We start from the raw sequence: 11,174 nt of genomic DNA, 5'->3' as shown, positions 1-11,174 counted from the left end.
TATATATATATATATATATATATATATATATATATATATATATATATATATATATATAACATATAATTACATCTAACATAAGTATAAGAACATTTAGTATGATAAAACCAATTTTCTAGTTTTTGGTTTTTTTACGTCACTAATCGCTAAAAATTTAGTTGTAAACTTTGTAAAGTTTATTTTTACCATTTCATGGAGGTTTAGTCAAGCTAACCTTATATGTTTAAAACAACATATTTTAGGTTAAATCTCACAAATATGGTACCATAACATAGTCATGACCATTTTTTCTATAAAACCCTTATAGTGTTCATCAAAACCATAGTTTTTATAGTTTTGTTTATATGACCCTTTCCATATAGCATATTTATAATTAATTTTCATAGTTTTTTAATTTAAACAAACATACAACATATAAGTACTCATAAAACAAGGTAATAACATTATTTCATGCAAATAACACTTTTACCCAACATAAAGAAGAATCATGCATAAAAACTTGTCTTATTACACAAGTTTACTTGTATTCCCCCCCCCCCCCCCACTAAAGACTTGAATAAAACGAAAATAAGGGGTATGAACTCACCTTCATTGTGTTTCTTGGTGGATAAAGAGATGCAGATGAAGGTTTTCAAGCTTAGAACACTTGAAGATTGAATTACCCTATGGATATTAACACATATTAATATGTGTAATTGCAACAAAACTAATATATATGTGTGTAGAATCACTAGATTAGTAAGGGAAAACTTACCAAAAGATGAGGAACCAACTTATGGAGAATTAACCTTGAGAGAAATGAAGTGTTCTTCAGAAAAAATGAAGAGATGAAGATGAGGAAGAAGATGAAGTGGTGAATAGGGGGCGTAACTTTAAGGGGGGGGAGGGGGAGGGTGGGGTGGGTAGCGGGTATGGGGAAATGGATGTGACTAATTAGCTAATACCATATGGTTTGTGCATATGTATATTAGGGGATAGAATATGGTGGGGGAAAGAGGATACACTTTTGTCTCTATGACTTTTTATAAAATAAAAGTCAACTCTTTTATAAAAACTTGGCCTTTTTATAAAAATATGGTATAAATGATGGATAAATATTTAATTTGAATTATAAAAATTAAAATTATTATAAAATCATAGTCATCAAAAATAATAATACGTTACACGATAGTTAGGTTGATTCCTAAATTTTTTTTCCATTAAAATTGGGTGTTTAAGCCGGGTATATAATCCGTCGCATTTAGTGACGAATTCGCCAAAAATTTGTATCTGTAGCCTTTGTTATGAATTTTTCATGTAGTGTAAGGTTTATGAAATCCACTACATTGTGTTACGAATATTATTTATACCCAAATAATATATAATCGAATAGTACATTAGAAACATTAAGAAATATCACATTTCTCCTAAAATCCTAATACGAGTTAAGTTGACATGGTTGACTTTTGTTGACCAAAATTCGACTGTTGTCACAATAATCCTTCGAGTAAAAGACTCAACCCTACAACAGTTAGACTCAAACGAGAGTTGCGCAATAGAGTCAAATCCATCACACTGAGATTATTTAACTTCTACAACATGTGACTTAACATATTCACTTAATAGTTAACTCACATCACTAAGAGTTCCACAAAGCACAAAGCAAACAACATTCGTGTTGTAACACTTCAACCCATAGAACAAACAAAGAACACCCAAAGCTCACTTACTACCTCCCATGCTATGAACTTCCATTCTCACTGTCGGTTGCCTTATGCATGCAAATTATACCCAATATAGGATCAAATAGATTATTGAATAAAAGACTCTATCCTAGGACCACAACCAAACGAGGAACAGGAAATAAGGCCACATCAATCATTCTAGGGCTATGTGATCCTAACCATATATAATATTTAAAGCATGCACTTAAAAATTATTGTTACCAATAAAGATTTTCAATATAGAACCCTATTAAATTCCTCTTAGGCTACAAAGCACCACATATCAAGCCAATCCATACAATCATCTGAAATACATACTTGCATGCAATTCTAAAAGCTCAAACAATCAGGAATATAAAGGCATCTCTCTTAGCATAAAATCCTGAGCAGATCCATAGCCCTAATCTACCATGTAATTATCATAACATATAACATACAAACATGTATGGGTATTCTGGGAATCACTTACTTGAGCTCGGTTGATTACATGCACCACCCTTTTTTATTAAAAAATCATTTAATAAAACATTTATTTTGTGAAAAAATTATCTAACCCTCAGTTTGAGTTCAAACACACCCAAGAGTATATCCAAATCCCTCAAACCAAGGCTCTGATACCAACTTGTAACAACCCAGAAAATATAAGTTAAAATTTTCATTTTTAATTCAACCATAAACATCTTTAATCCGTTTTAAAGATTAAAAAGTATATCAGAGCAATATAATTATCATAGTACAATCCCAAAATCACAAAGTGCGGAACACATGGTGGATGCGGTGCTGTCACGCCGAGCCCTTCCCTTTCGAACCAGAAGTACCCGAAAACATTTTAAACATAAACCGTAAGCACAAAGCTTAGTGAGTTCCCCAAAATACCGCATACTATACATATCTGCCAAATCAAGGATGTGTCGGGTCTATTTCACCCCCGAGTCTATTTCAACTCATAGCTTGGCCCAAGGCGATATCGGGTCTATTTCACCCTCGAGTCTATTTCAAATCCATGTGTTAGCACAGTGCTGTACCGAGTCTATTTTACCCCACATACATATAGAAAACAGGAACACGGGCATATAAAACATACATCAGGAGTCATAACTTAGCTTGAGGCTTGTACGCCCAGTGTACTTAGCTTAACCTATAATCCTCTTAACTTCAAACGGTCATAACTTCTTCGTTCCAACTCTGATTTCGACGTTATTTATATCCACGGAAAGGTAATGATAAGTTGTACATAATGGGTTTTGTTGAAACATAAAAGTTACCCTCTTAAACTTAAGAGAGATCCGAAGCTGTCATCAGGAACCGCAGTCAAGCTCAGTACCGCAGTCATGTACCGCAACCACTTTCATCAGCACTTAGTCCTAGTCTTTTATCTGTTTTTCTAAAAGTACTTTCTTTTATCCAATGTGCCATGCATGGCAACTTTTAACAGATAGTACTTCTTTAATCTTCGAGACTCTATAAATAGAGTTCTCTCTTTCTGAATCAATATACATCTCTCACGCATCTTGAATCTTATCGCTCATCTTACTCCCTTCCTACGCATAACTTAAATCTAATCCTAACTGTTTGAAATCTCTCTTCGGAGCAAGTCTTTCTAGACTTCATCACTAAGTTTGATCTCACTTACTAACTTGGTCTGACTGCATTCCTTGTTAAGAATCAACTTAAGTGTATACTTGATATAATACTTTCTGTCATTTATATTTCCTTCTATTTCCGCATCTAACTTTCTAACTTTCTAACTTTCTAACTTTCTAACTCTAACTTATTTTTATTGTTGAGCTTTAATGATCCTTTGACTTAAACTTTATTCCGTATTATCACTTGTTCTAACGTTTGTTCAAGTGTGACTCAAGTTTTTCTCTCAACAATTGGTATCAGAGCCAAGGTGGTTCCTTTTTGAAGCAAAACTCTGATTTTCAAAAAGCCTTCTATACCACTGAAGCTCATTTCAAAAAAAACAAAAAAAAACATTTTCAAAAAAAAGAAATATGGCACAAGCATTATCTCTCAATGTTTCTAACAGTGTTGGTGGTTCTAATAGAGCCCCAATACTGGTGGCAAACGAATATCATCACTGGTCTCAGAGGATGGAAAGATACTTAAGGAGACTTGGAAGAGATGTATGGCAATCTGTAGAAGAAGGGCCACATGTCCTTGTTCTTACACCAGTTCAAACCGACGGCGCCACAGCCAGACTAGGAGGAGGACAACCAGCCCTGAATCGTCCCACCAAAGACGATCTTGATAAAATGAAAAATGACGTTGTTGCCTTTTATGAAATTTCATGTGGAGTTGATCCCAACAACTTCGACATTATCATAAACTGCAAATCAGCAAAAGAGATCTAGGATGTTCTCAAAAACTTATATGAGGGCACAGAACAAGCTCAAGATAAGAAGCTCACAACCACACTCAATGAGTTCAACAATTTCAAAGCTCATACTGGCGAAAGTTTGGAAGACTCCTTCAAAAGGTTCAATCTGATTGTCACTAAGTTATCTAATGCTGGCATGATCCGAAGCAACCATGAGACAAATCTTCAGTTTCTCAATGGTTTAGGAAGACATTGGACGACTACTAAGATGATATTCCAAGGAGATAGAAAGATTCATTCTTTATCTCTCTACAAGCTCTACGGTGAACTGCAAGCACAAGAATCCACTGTACTCAAAGAATGTGCTGACTTCGGAGGACCACTTGCTCTTATAGCACAAGCTCCACATACTCAATCTTACTCTCCCTCGTATGACAATCCTCCGTAGTCATACGAAGCTGACTCAGAGTATGATGATGATGAAGAATTTCAGAATGCTATTGCTCTTGTTAGCCAACAATTCAACCGACTACCACCTCCTTCTTTTTGTAAAAATCAGCAGTTCAACAAACCTCCATTCAACCGCAACTTCAACCCTCAGAATAATCATTCTCGATATCCCAAAAATCCTTGCCCACCACCGCAACCTCAAACCACTCAACCCAAAGAGGCACTGAAGCCCATCCATTCAACTGACTCCGGTACCTCTTCAGAAGATAAAAGTGATGTTGTAATCTGTCACAAGTGCAACAAAGAGAATCACTTTGGAAAAGACAGCAAAGCTAATATAGTGAAAGATATAACATTCTACCTTAGAATGGCTCAAGAATTAGAGGAAAAGGAAAAAGCAAGGGCATACGTAGCCCATGTAAAAAGGGACCATCAAGTTTGGTCATCCGGAGATGAAGATGAAGACATCAGCAACGTCAAGGGAAAAGGCAAGATTTGCATGCTGGCAACTGCGGATGATGATAGGTCTATAAAGCTTGAAAATAACTACTGCTAGATGGTAAAGGATGGGACTCTAAGCATCGTCGAACAGGTAAAACTCATGATCCAAACTCTAAATTATAGCATGCATGACTGTCAACCCTTCTTATACAATCTTAATGACACATGTGTTGCATCCTTACAGATTATAACAAAGCTCTAGATGAGAAGAACATAGCGTCCCAAGAGATGTTTCACGTAAGAGGACGATTGGATAACAAAAGACTCAAAGTAGCTATCTTAGAAAAGGACTTAGAGTTAGAGAAAGATGCAAGAATGTTGAGTGAAACACAATTAGAAATAGCTTTGAACCAAAGAGACTTAGCTCAGAGTGAGATTGTACGTTTAAATCTTTTATTAGAAAAAACTGTTCAACGAAAGTGAAGCTATTGAAAATCTTGTGAACAATGGAACCGTAGATAACACCTATAATTGGGGTTGGTCCAATGAATATCCTACCGCAAAGGATTCCTCACCCCGGTTTAACAAAAATCGACTTTATGTCCCTCCTGACTGAGAGTTCCATTTCCCAGTCAATGTCAAAACCTTTCCCGAAGATATCAGAGCTCACTTCGGTAGACTTCATAACTTGAGTAACAATTATGTCATTGAGGAAATTATGCCTGAATTTTCCGGTCACTCAAGTGATCAAATCCCTATCAGTGGCACAATCTACCCCAATTCTCAGACTTCATCAGTTGTTGATGAGGAAATTATCATAGAAGGTCCCGAAGTCTCAATGGACTTTCCAGCTCTGCCTTCAGACCGTAGTGTTTCTCACTGTAGTCATGGACCACAGTCAGCTCATTTGCCTATCATCAAGTGTCCCACAATAATCTCAACTCAGACTTACTCTGCGGTAGTCAAATCATCCTTACCGCGGTCCCCAGTCAAAATCTCAGTAACTCTTCAGCCAATTCATCATGAAATACTCATAGAAAACTTTGAAGTAGGTCAATGCTCTCAAAATTTTAAATCTTCTAGTTCAGATCAATCTAGCCCTCGTTTTCAAAAATTATCAAAAGTTTCAAGGAAACCGCAGCTGAACATCAATGAATGCGGTTCTCCAAAAACCGAGGCCAAAAACGCTTTCAAAGAGGAAATTCGATGCCGAGGAAAAAATAGGGAAATCTTTTCAAACAACAAAAAACAAGTCAGAATTCCAAAACCTAAGAGTCTAGAAAAGTTTGTTTTCTCAAATTATCTTTCAAAAATCTCTTCAATCAAGAAAACAAACAAAAGGGAATGTACATTTTCTACAACCATTTCAAAAACATCTGACACAACCCAAAAGAAAGTAAAGTCGTTTCGAATCAATGGTTTTCAAATCTATTCCTCAGATGACCCAAAAATGGAAGGATATTTTACCAACTCCAATACTTTTAAAATCACATCAAAGTTTTAAGAAATCACTCTCGAAAAGATCTGCACGTGCTCCTACTTCTGCAAAACGTACTTTTTCAAATTCCAACAACACTACTGTCAGATATCACCTCTCTCGGACTGGTCACAAGCCTACCTCTTCATTCAAACGGCTGACCAAACAAAGTGTCAGGGTAAATGACAAAATTTCTACATGTTAGTGTAGTTGTCAAAGAAGTTCATCTCATGTCAAATCTTGTTCTTTTCAAAAACCTCGTAACTTTTCTAAATCCCGCAACACTCCAAAAACTCACAAACACCCAGGACTAGGCCTAAAAGTTGACACGAAACCTGTCCCTGCAACCTCGTCTCATGCATCCATAAAAAATTCATCTGTAGCCCCGGGCTCCAAACTTGTTTGGATGCCCAAACTAACTGTGTAATTCTTAGGCATTGTGCAAGGAGGAACAAGAAGAAGATTGGTTAATCGACAGTGCCTGCTCCTTGCACATGACCGGAAGGTTAGAATTGTTGGGTTTTGAGCATTCTAACACTCCTATGGTGTACATGCAACCCTATAAACCTTGGATCTATATTTTCTCTATTATACATGCAAATATTAACTATTCCAAGGTTTCATCCAAACTAGCATATTATGAAGCACCTATACTACAAAGTTCTAGTTAGATGACATACCTTTTGATGTAGCTTGATGTCTTCAAGCTTTAAGAGCTTAGCCCCAATAGTGTGGAAGCCTCAAATGGAATCACAAATCACCAAAACACCTTGGAAGAACTTGAGAGAATATGTATGCACACTAATATGGCTTGTTCTACTACTTGTTGAATCATACACAAAGGCACGTTGTATAACATCGAGTTACCAAATGCGTTTTCGTGCAATCAATGTATAACCAACTCATAGTAACAACTCATATCTCTAGGTTTGAAGAATATAAGATATTATCGTCTCATGATCACTCGTGATAAAATCCATGAAGTGATTCAACTGAGCGTCGGTTGAATCCAATACTCAGAACTTATGAGCACTCATGAGTGTTGTAGCACCACTTTGTCCACCAACTTGGACCTCTATAAACCAAACCATGACAGTCTTGATTCATATCTACTTCCAACATATGACCGACTGTGGATGGTTTGAATAACTTAATCATTCAGGAAGAGCGAGTTAGTTATTCTGGAAGTCAAAACATGCAAAGTGAAACACAAGAATAAATTAATCAAATATGGTATCAAACCCTATGAATATAAATAAACACTTTTATTTATCACCATACTGATTACTCATTATTCATTGTTTCGGTTTTATCAACTTTATACTTGAATTAAAAACACTAGTTGTCCCATGCTCCAAGCATGTACACTATGTTTTTCTTAAACAATAGCTTTGCCATACACCAAGTATGCACTCCATGTTTGTCTATGATCCTTACTTTGTGAAATAAACCAATTGAACATAATTTTAATGATTCTAATTTCACACTCCCAAATCCTTATCGAAAAATGTGAGAATTTCAAATTCCTATCATTTATCGAAATCTGTTTAGATTTTAAACTTATATGCACTGACCCTCCTGTAATGAATATATACAAAGTCACAAAGACTTGTCAACAGTCATTATAAGGTATTCCAATGGAGATCAACTCCATGGAAACTAAGTCTCATATTCAAAGTACATTACTTTGGACATGCTTCTTGCATTAAGTTTTCTAATCTTACACATATAACTTCCACCTATGGAGACAACTCCATATTCTCATTTTGACTATCACTTCTGAATAAGAGATGCCTCTTTTCAGAATATGTCAATATGGTCCTTCCAAAATTAGCACTATACTTCCAACTGTCCCTGAGCAACCAAACTTTGGTAAACCTCAGATTGTCCTTGACAATTGCTTAATCATTTTAGTCATATCCAATTCTAGACCTTTTCCCTTCTTAATGCCTCTGGGCATTTGGAAAAATTTAGAAATGACAAATATTATAGCACATGCAATCGATCCTGTACCCAAAGCAAATGGTACACGATTCATGATGTCTCACATAAAGACATGATTCTAGACCAGTCTTTTGCTACAATATTTTTATTTGCCATGTTTTCAAAATTTGACTATGAAGATGGATGTCGTAATCATAATCGAATTTTGAGAAAGCAATATATAGTATTTCCTTAAGTTGAACCAATGCAACATGAAATTCATATATATTCTTGACTAAAGATGATTAAGGTCTCAATCTAATCCTTTAGAACTGAAATTAAGTATATCCTCTCCCTTAATTATAGCAAAACACCTTTTTCAATCCCTGCAGCCTCACGAATTGAAACTTTTGTTTTCTATAATTAACATTGCTAACTTGCAACACTAACAATAATTATCATGCTCCCACTAACATGATGATTATTAGCATAACACTTATGCTCCCACTAGCTTTGACATGTACTCAGAAATCAGCTGGACTTCTAGAAATCAATACTTTATTGACTTTCTTACCAAAGTTCAGATTTCTGATACGAGATGCTTTGATAAAACTTTATCAAAATCATACACCTTTCCTTAGATAGCATGCATGTGTGTCTAAACAATTTCAGAACTATGACAAGGGATGCCGTAATCATAGTCTCAATTATTTAGACCTTTTGCCATCTGCTTCAAATCTACTTGGTGGAAGTGTTTCCTCACCATCATTTTCATGAATCGGAGAGAAACCTTATGACCCTTAGATTTTGTGGTGTATGTGTTCTTATCCATGTGAATCTGTCAAAACCATAATCACAAGACAAGGTTAGTGACAAATCCAAACTCATATGGACTGAACTAAATCTTAATTTCTTGCCACCTGGCAGTACAAGAGCCTACCATTGCTTCCAAGTTGTTATGCAACCAATTGAGAACTCTAAGAACTCATATGCAAAACCAACTTTAACTGGAATGGGCACAGAAATAGAAGTATGTCAACAGGATAGGTTATAAACCTCAAGTCGTGTGCTAGTGAAGAACCTCAGGTTTTACTCTTGATTAGTTCTTGAGACTTTCAAGACCTTTAAGACTCCCACTGTCCTCTTGACATATAAGACTCTCTTGTCAAATATTCAAGGGATAGTGCGGATTCTTTATAACGACAAACACTTCACACAATTGGCCTTAGTTGGTCATTGTTTAATCCAAAACATCACAACTTAGCAACTTCAAATGTACAAGAGTAGGACACTTTTACTCTTACATTTGACAAGTGTTATAAACCTTTCTTTAAGATATGTCACTCAACTTATAGTCTTGGAGTATGACTCTAAGACTTGTTTTGAAACGAACTATGACTCATCTTCTTGATTTAACCATTTCAACAATTCATGACTCCTCTTCTTAGTCATAAGAATGCACTAAGATGTCCTTAGAAGACCAATTGTGATGTGGTTCTTAAATCATTAAGATGATCACAAAACATGATACTAAAGTACTCTCCCATCTTTTCAGATTTGAGAAACTTTTATCTTTCTGCCTAATTTGATTCTTCTCATTCGTTCTGCCATACATCGAGATTTTTCTAATGCTTCAGAATTACACTTAAGCCTGTAAGTATAACCATATTTACTAAACTTTAGTAAATCATGACGAATAGTCTTATCGATCTTTGTGGTGGACTTGACCAGTGCACAAGAATGTGTACTCGATCCCTTTAGTCATTTACTTGACTCACATATACATGTGAACAACGAATTAGTCTTAATTTTCGAAAGCTGAAAGTTCTCATTCATCATACTATACAACTTGCATGATTCCAAGTTTCGGTCCAATTGAAACTTGGGTGATGAGAAACTTTCCTTATTTGGTAAATTTAGACACTACCACAAATGAAAGAATCAAATCCATTTTCCAATATTGCTAACAATGGAAACATGTAAACAACAGTTTTTCACAAATGCCATTGTAAGGATACTTAAAATAAATAAATCAACACTGTTTTTTTTATTTTTAAAACTTCCGGAAAAACTTATCCTTACAATGCAAATGCATATGAAAAACTTGTTGTTATCTATTCCTAAGCAATATATCATAACTCCTACGCAACAGCTCAAAATTCTGATCACCGAACCATGCGATAAAAAACCATCTTCGCAATCAGAATCAACATATACTTCCTTTAAGTTTCTTCACTTTTCTTTGATTCTTAAAACATCAACATGTGACCAAGTCACATCATGTAATAAGAATCTCAGAATAGAAACTTAACAGAGTTAGATAGTGAACTTTACCTGAAGTAGAGTCAAACTTCTTGACTTGATCAACCTTATGATCATTCAGGTAAATAGGCACCTACGCAATCAATGCCCCTTCCTTTGGCAAGAGAAACATATGGACTCACTGGGAATGGTACATGGGACTATCGCAGACTTAGCCTTTCTCTTTACCATTTAGTCAACCTAGTTGACTATGGTCAAACCCTTTCTTTGGGATGAGAAGGCTTTTCTAGATATCCAATGTTACCATTGTCAATGTCCATTGGGAAGTTGATCTCCTAATCAATTTGCTTTACTAGTCCTCAAATCATTGCTGACCAAGCAAATAGATAAGATCATTAAGGGTCATGTCATGGTCTGTTTCATAGTAGTCCCAAAGGAACTCACTAAGTGACTTAGAAAGTGATTGAACATCCAACCTTCTTAAGACTTTGACACCCAACTCTCCCGGCTTGTCAATATGTGACTTCATCTCCAAGATGCGATCACACATAGACCTTGCTTGCCAATAGGGATTGAGTGACCTTTGAACTTGTGG

The sequence above is a fragment of the Lactuca virosa genome, chromosome 7 (assembly GCF_052849685.1).
Source record: "Lactuca virosa cultivar CGN04683 chromosome 7, Lactuca_virosa_CGN04683_v6, whole genome shotgun sequence".
Taxonomy (NCBI): Eukaryota; Viridiplantae; Streptophyta; class Magnoliopsida; order Asterales; family Asteraceae; genus Lactuca; species Lactuca virosa.
The sequence above is the reverse complement of the archived record's forward strand: the minus strand, read 5'-3'. Positions refer to the sequence as shown.